The 7114-nt window shown below is 32.1% G+C and overlaps 1 pseudogene; it reads right to left on the reverse strand.

The window, feature by feature from the left end:
* Positions 1-2890: 2890 nt before the first annotated feature.
* Positions 2891-5727, reverse strand: LOC122297409 (annotated as a pseudogene).
* Between the last annotated feature and the right edge of the window lie 1387 nt (positions 5728-7114).

Below are 7114 nucleotides of genomic sequence, written 5' to 3' on the forward strand. Positions count from 1 at the left end.
ATACCCCATGACTTTTAACTTGACTTGAGATCATGCATGTAAGGTATTGGATCCAGCCTTAACACAATATATACATACATACATATATATATATATATATATATATATATGAATAATGTTATGTACAGTATATACAAAGTATCATATATAGTTATTTAAAAAAATGATTTATTATTAAAAAATTAATTTTTTTATATAAATTTCATATTTATATATATTTTAAAATGATTGCATCACGCTTATGCAATTCCGACGTAACTATCATTTTCTTTGGAACACTAATGAAACCCTTTTATTGTTTCTCTCTCCTCAAAAGCATGAAAAGAACTATTGCAACGATCATGGAGCTTGTCCTTCCGTGTCTTAATAGTTCATTAGGATATTATGTAAAAAGTATATTGAAATCTCCTCTTGATTTTTTCAAATTCATGTCATCATTAAAAAGAACTATTCCTTTAGAATTGGCCAATTATTCAACAAAGATAATGAGAAAGTGGGATCTGCAATATTTGTTTGCTCACTAACTGTTTGTTGAGATATCTAATCCAATCCACAAGTCCTGACTTCTTATCCCATTAGCCTTTTTGTCTTGTCAATTTTGGAATCATTGTATCTTTGGTAAAACTAATTGGCCCTTTCGCTTTTGGACAACTAGGGTTTTGTTTCTAAGCAAGTTTTCTGCAATATAGAGTTAACAGCTGTTTTGTACAACTGTCGTTTGAATAGAAATTCTTTAAAAATTATATTTTCAAGTAGGTACGTAAAACACGTAATTAAATAATGTGTTTCTATAATATAATTTGATTTAAATAATAAATTTTAAAATTTAAATTTAATCATTTAAATAATATATATAATATGTTTTATAAGTAAACTTAAAAATTGAATAGCTTTTTAAAAAAAGTTGCTTTGCTTTGCAGGAACTTCTGTGCAAAGCCTGTGCTCACAAGTGTTTTGTGAATTATTACATCTTGGGAAAGTGATGTGAATGTTTGTAATCACCAAATAGAGTACAGTGGGATGATTGAAAAAGAATACAGCTCGTCACTTTAATGAATAGTTGCACTCGACTTGATTTGAGTGCAGCTCATTTATGATTAGAATAAAGTTTATCTTGTATAATCGCAAAGATTCTCATTTTATGTGACAAAGGTTTATGTCAATAATTATGATTTGATGTATATTTTCTTGGTGCGGCGGTAAATAAAAAAAATTAAAAAAAAATTTTTTTTGAGAGAGATTCTATTTCATCAATCGAGTCAAGTATCTAACATATTCATACCCAATGATTTTTTACAAAGTGGTGACGAAGGCATAACTTGTACAAATCATCTAAACTCATGTAACTTCATGATCTTCTATTATTTTGTAAGAGATTATTTATAATTTTGTAATGTCTAACATTTTAAGTACTTGGAGAAACATAAAAAAAGAGAAGTGATCAATCCTCTTTCTAATGTGATAAATATAATTAAATAAATGTAATCATGGCGAAATATAAGTATTGATATAGAAAGGTATTGGTGCATATATGTATTATTGTGTGTGTATATATATATATTTTAATGTCTGAGAATCTCTCCAAAGCAAAGGGCCCTTCGGACTCACCCCGCAGAGTAAACTCTAGTATCGTGTACCGCACTTTCGAAAGTGATCATTGTATATATATATATCACAAAAGATCTTCATGGAAATTCGAGATTTGTTTATCTATAGATAATTCATAAGATATAACACAAAGGTTTATTTATTTAAATTGACATATAATATAAATGACATATTTTGTTAAAAACAAATAATAATAATTTTTTTGTTAGAAATAGGTGGTTTGGTCAATTTAATTTTTATAAGTTTATAACCATAGTTTATCTCATTACCTGGTACAATATAGTCCTAATAAAAACAAGTAATTACTTATATATATATATTAATTTAATTTACAAAAATTTACAGGCTTTGGGTGATGAAATGTATTTTACATTAAATTAAAGTGATCAAGGAGCTTGTAAATAAGCCCAAGCTCATATAAATCATAAATAAATCATTTGGGATGTAAAATTTTAATTATTGATAAATTTTAATTAGCTTCACTCGTGTGAAAAAAAGTCATCGAATTTTATCATTCAAATAGTACTTGCATTAATTTGATTATTAATGTTCCACCCACATTAGCACGCGTAAGTACTATGTACATCTACTTGACAAAAAAAGTACAATGTCCATCGGCTTTTTTATTTGATGAAACTGTTTGACAATACAAACTATCTGTTCATCTCAAAATTTATTTTTCAGACTTTTTTTTCAAATATCAATTACAAATATTTTTTAATTTCAAAATTTCAAATTTTTATCTAATCATTATATTTTTTTCAAACTTATAAACAAAATATAAAAAATAATACTATTTTTTCAAATTTCAAAATAAAAATTATATTATAACAATATTTTAACTTTATAATATTTTTATTTAACATTTTTTCTCTCATTTCCCAAAACACGATAAGGTGCGGTTTAAATAGTGAGATGATATGAGATGGTTTTAGATGAAAGTCGAAAGTTGAATAAAATATCGTTAGAATATTATTTTTTAATATTATTATTGTTTTGAGATTTGAAAATGTTGAATTGTTTATTATATTTTGTATAAAAATTTGACAAAAGTTGTAATCTTGAGATGAGATGAAAGAGAACACTTTTACTATCCAAACATGACTGAAAATTGACTCAAACCATTTCATTGTTATTAACAAATTATTTCATTACTATTCAAAGAATTTTCATCTCATCTCGTTCTGTGAACATTCCTAATCTCATCACAATATAAATGAGTTTCAGTTGTAATTTTAACTAATTTTGTTGGAGCATATGGTTATATATGGTCAGTCGATCATCAGTTGATATAGGGATTTATTCATTCAACCAGCCAGAGGATTGAGTACCTGCCCAATAAACAACACAGCTCCAGTCATATCATCTCTGACCAGGAATAAAAAGGGGTGATCAGCCACAAAGTCTATCTCAACTTTGATGGAGTCACGACTGCATCCAGCCGTAACTGTGGTGGAAACAGCTGCAGCTTCTGTGCCTTCTTCATTCACTTCAATGAAGGATTTGTGTAATATTCCTGAAACAAATAATTTCTGATCCCCTACAATTTCTGTCAAATCAGCATCCTCACAGAAAGGCAACACTAGTCCTAATCCCTTCAGAACATTGGAAGCTTCGAACCCAAAAGATATCTTAAATTTTGGGATCCTGAATTCACCCACGTTCATTTTTTATCTGGAAGGTGATGATACAAGAAACTAGATTCAGAAACCTCTTTTTCTATAAGATTTGGCAACCCACTTTTTGTATCTGGAAGAAAGAAGTACATGGAAAACTTGCGTTGATCATCATCATGCCTATAAGGAAGTCCAAGGACTTTGAAACCATCAAAGGCAACAAGAAGTTGCTTTTTCTTGCCAGTCATGAAGGGCACTTGAACTGAGCTCCCATTAAGAAGATGGAAATCATTTTCTTTGGTTGCTGATGCATTAAACTTCTCATCCCAAACTGCTTTGAAGTATAATGCATTCGCAAAGATGAGCTTGGTTGTCCTGTCAATTGACCCATGGGGAAGAACCTCCTTGATAAGGCCATTTGTCTTCTTTTCAGCCCATGAATTCACTTCATTTGTCACTTCAGCAGCCTTCAACACCACCATCAAAATGGAATATACCAATGTTAGTATATCAGAACTTCAGCACTATGAATAATCTAGAAAATGCAGTGATCAACGTAATTATTAAAAAGGGAGTGGCATAATTACCAACTTACAGAGACTTGAGCTTGAAAAGTGCGTCAATCAATCATGTGCAGTGTATTATGCTATCTTTGAAGGGATCAGCCAAATACATAAACAGGGAGATCTAGAGTTCTGTTTAGGCTTAAATTAAGTAAGAATAAAGTTCTTATTTATTGTAAAGAGAACAGCAAGCATTTACAGGGATTTATATCTTAGATTTAGAGAACCGGAAATATTCTCAAGAAAAAAGAAATGGAAATATATGTCTATTGAAATACCCATCTTCATAATATAGGCCTTCGTTGAAAAATTCAGCCAGCACAGTAATTTACCAACACCATATGGTAGTTATATTGCGGCTAAATCTTCCTGTTCGAAAGAAACACACAGATTCACGCTAAATAATCCAACTTTAAATTAACTTAAAGAGAAATGCAACCAGTCATGTCTCAAAAGCTTAAACTTTTGCAATTTGGACAAAAGGTTAGTGCTCTACAATATTGCATCTTAACTAGATCTGAGCTTGTATTTCTTGATCAATCAAATTTGCCATCATATCCATGCATGCTGTTACCACTACTGTTCATTAGACAGCCACTAAACGTCCAACGTTATCTTAAAGGCACAATTGACCATGGCCGTTATTTTCAGAAAACGTTCCTTGGAACTTTCTTTTATTGTCTATGACCTATGTACTCTAAATGGGTTGCCAATCTGGATGACCAATTGACCAGTGTTTCTACCAATGGTTGTGGAGTATTATTTTTCTTGTCCTTGCCCTATTTCTTGGTGTTCTAAGAAGCAACAGGTTGCGCCCCACGCTCTAGCACAGAGGCAAAGAGATCAATCCAGTATTTCATGCACGCACAATTAAAACACATAGAAGATGACTTTCATTTTATATGTAAGAAGGTGGTAAACCATGACATCTTCATCAAGTTTATTTCCACAACCGATCAAATCATTGATATCTTACCCAATTAAGGATTAAGGTCTACTTGGTTTTCAACTCCTTGCGGACGAGTACATGGTATGAATCCAGCCCATTCACTTGTGGGGGAATGTTTAGCAACGTGCAATATTGCAACAGCCAACATCAACAGACAATCAAGGAACAACAGAAATCGAACAAACTTGAGTCAAAAAACTAGTACTGCAGGAGATAATTAATTATGTGTAAGGCATGGACTCCATTGTTGGTTACGTCGAACTAAAATAGCTTTACAAAATATTTCAAACTATATATTCATTTCTCTTCTAATATATTACCATTATAGATATCCGATCAGCTAAATCTAATCATTCAATAAAATCTGACAGTACGGGTCATTTTCTTGATTAATTACCATTTATAGTAGTCATAAATGGAAATACTGAGATATCATTTGTTCTCACAAACAATTGAAAACCAGAACAAGAAGAGTAATACGGTAAACTCAAGGGAGTAAGTTGAGGTACGCTAACCCTGGTCAGGCAATCAGCCTGATGCAGAGCGGCCTTATAAACATTGTCCATAATCAGTTTGAAAGAAGGCTTTAGAGACAGGGACCTGTCGAGCCGAACCCCTTCGGCGAAGGATAAGCTTGGCCCAGGCCCATCATTGTGACTGACGTCGGCCAAGACAACAGCTACGAGCTCCGAAACGAATGATTTGAGCCGAACCCCGTTGTCGAAGTTGAGGAAGGAGAGCAGCTGGTCGAGAGTGGGGCCCTTGGACCCGTCTGCGATCATGCTCATTGCTCAGCACAACGTGGATCGACAACGGCGAGAACACTAGGTTCAAATCCTTGCCTTCACCGAGCAGCAACTGCTTCGTGATCCCCAAAGCTACGTCGGTCTGGTTGATTATCGATGCCCGGAGGTCCATTGTTGCCGTAAATTGGAGAGGTCGAGATTCAAAAAGAAGGACAAAGGGACCGTTATTGTTGGTAGGAGGGAAGCACGTCCTAAATTGATGTATGCAGTTTACGTGGATGGTGCGTGCTGTGTAGCGGAGGAATTAAAACGATGGACAGAGTCTTACGCACGATGTAAGTGCATGGGAATAGGATTGGCCTTTTTCTAGCGGAATTTTATCATTTTGTTTAATTTGTTAGCTAATTTTAATTTCAATAATTTATATGAAAAATGTTTAAATGTGACATATATAAATTAATATATATATTAATCTCTTTGACTAAAAATAAAAAAATATTATGTACATACGTATTACGTAGTAAGATAGTGCATATAAGAGTAATATGCAATTCGAGTGTTGCTAGGTGCCGCCAAGCCATGTCCGTTGGCGTGCCCCTTAGGCAAATTTTACTTTTTTTCATTTATTTTCATTTTTCTTATTCATATTTTTTTAATAGTTCTAAAATTTTTAAAAGAATATATTAAAAAAATACCAATACACTAATAGTTACTTCCTTAATCAGTAAATAAAAGAATTTTTTTAAACAATAAATACAAGAATGTTCAAAATGAGTGGGCAAAATAGAGAGGCAAAGTAGCATCATTCATACAATTTTAGTTGGACTTTGCTCGGTATTTTGTCATTTTTAATCATGTTATACATTAAGAAGAAATTGTTTTTACAATCTTAGGGTATATAAGTCTTTGCATACTCCTTTGAAAAAAGTTTGCAAATCTAGAATCCACATAAAAAAATTATTTTTTTTTAATGATGGATTCCATTTTTCTTAAAAGTAATGCATAGAGCTTACGTACCCTAAAATTGTATGCAACATTAGCTTTTATGTAGAGTCACCTAAAATAAACTCCATTGGTCAATAATAAACTAGAGATGAATAATAACAATGTTGTGAGCATCAATATTGAGTGTTTCCCGTTATGGAAAATTAATTAACAAGGGTTTATGATAGAACCTCTAATCACTTTACTCCCAACTTTTGTAAATTGCGGACTAAATAATAATTTGGCAGGAGTAATTTTTTAGAGAGGCAAATAATAGTCATATTAGATCAAGTAATACATCACTACAAAATTCAATTATATCCTTATGAGATTTTTGCATCAATGTGTGGACTCTATACAAACATTTAATATTGTAACTATTACATTTTAAATTTGATCATCCAATTAAAAAAAATGGATAGAATCTCAATTATTTTACTAAAAATTTGAAACTGGACCCATTGGGTTTTGCTCCTGGTCGTGGAGGAGAATAGAGGCCAAGTTTACTCCTTATTGACTGAAAAGGAACCTTGAGCAGGGGCTCAATAAAAACATCTGCAAGTTGACTTAAGAGAGGTGACATATAGAGAGTCCCCAAGGTCCCAAGAGCTACCATTTATCTAACATAGTGATAACCGAGTTCTATGT

This window comes from Carya illinoinensis, chromosome 15 (assembly GCF_018687715.1).
Source record: "Carya illinoinensis cultivar Pawnee chromosome 15, C.illinoinensisPawnee_v1, whole genome shotgun sequence".
NCBI classification, from domain to species: Eukaryota; Viridiplantae; Streptophyta; class Magnoliopsida; order Fagales; family Juglandaceae; genus Carya; species Carya illinoinensis.